At 37.9% G+C, this 1,125-nt stretch overlaps 1 long non-coding RNA gene across 1 annotated transcript; it reads right to left on the bottom strand.

The window, feature by feature from the left end:
• Window positions 1-126: 126 nt before the first annotated feature.
• On the bottom strand, window positions 127-1,068 carry LOC107736007 (uncharacterized). Its single transcript, XR_001639569.1, has 2 exons — window positions 680-1,068; window positions 127-589 (listed from the first exon to the last, which is right to left on the bottom strand). It is a non-coding gene; the product is annotated as an uncharacterized LOC107736007 (long non-coding RNA).
• Between the last annotated feature and the right edge of the window lie 57 nt (window positions 1,069-1,125).

Genomic DNA, 1,125 nt, shown 5'->3' with positions numbered 1-1,125 from the left:
CTGATATTTTGGTTCATAGACCACGTGGTCAGAATGGCTGTGTTGATGTTTTGGGAGCTGTATTTCACGGGCATTTCGTTCTGTTTATGCTCGACGATACACGAAAACATTAAAAGAAAGATCAACTGCACAATAAAAATGTTCTTTATTCGTCTTTTAGTATTTATACATCTTTTACTTAAACATCTCATTTAAATAATTTAATTTATAAAGCTCTCTTTCCATTTAAAACCTATATTTGGCATGTAAACATCTATTCCACAATCACTGCAAGGCATTGTTGCTTTCTCATTTTGATGACTCTGCATTCAAATCATCAGTTAAGTTCTTCTTGATCAGTATATTATTCAGCTCTTGTGTTTGTTTGAACAGTCTCACTCCAGTGCGCACGGATTCATCCATCTTGATGTCTTAAAAACACTGCATGGCCATTAAACTCACATACAAATATTTGTATTATATTTAAGCACGTGTTGACTGCCCTCTGCTGGTCAGAGGTGATGATCCCGTAATCTGGGTTTCTTAACTTGTGAGAAAAGGGTATATAGATCAGCTTGTTTGGACTGAAGTCCTCTCAGACAGAGGTTATCTATAAAGAACACAAATGCACACAAAAGGAATATGAATTCCATTTAGATTTCAAAAATGTCAATACGGGGAAATGAGAAAAGAAAATTACCGGTTTGGCAGGAAACTTAAATGAGCGTGTTTGTTTCAGTCTCTGGAAAAAGGCTTCTCTCTCACGCTCATTTGCAAAGTCAAAAAACGTCACAGGCCATGAGGAAATGTCTCTGGGTTCCACCGACACGCTTCCGCTTGCTTGAACAAGCTTTACTCCAGAGTCCTGGTGGTCTGTTTTACCACGTTTATGGCTTGATACATTTCGAATGCTCACAATATCGCTGAACGTCACTTTTCTGCATTTTATTGGTTTTTCCTTTTCTGCAAAACACTGAAAAGGAAGGGTTTTCTCATTATCCTGTTGATGTTCTGCTGTATGTACAGACACCGTGACCAGCCAGACTCTGTGATATCATCAGTAGCATTACTCATTTCTAGTAGAATGCAAGAGGGAAGCAATTAGTCACACAGACATGAATGTGACCATACATAGGCATAATATGA

This window comes from Sinocyclocheilus rhinocerous, unplaced genomic scaffold (assembly GCF_001515625.1).
Source record: "Sinocyclocheilus rhinocerous isolate Xijiao unplaced genomic scaffold, SAMN03320098_v1.1 C36431830, whole genome shotgun sequence".
Taxonomy (NCBI): Eukaryota; Metazoa; Chordata; class Actinopteri; order Cypriniformes; family Cyprinidae; genus Sinocyclocheilus; species Sinocyclocheilus rhinocerous.
The sequence above is the reverse complement of the archived record's forward strand: the minus strand, read 5'-3'. Positions and strand labels throughout refer to the sequence as shown.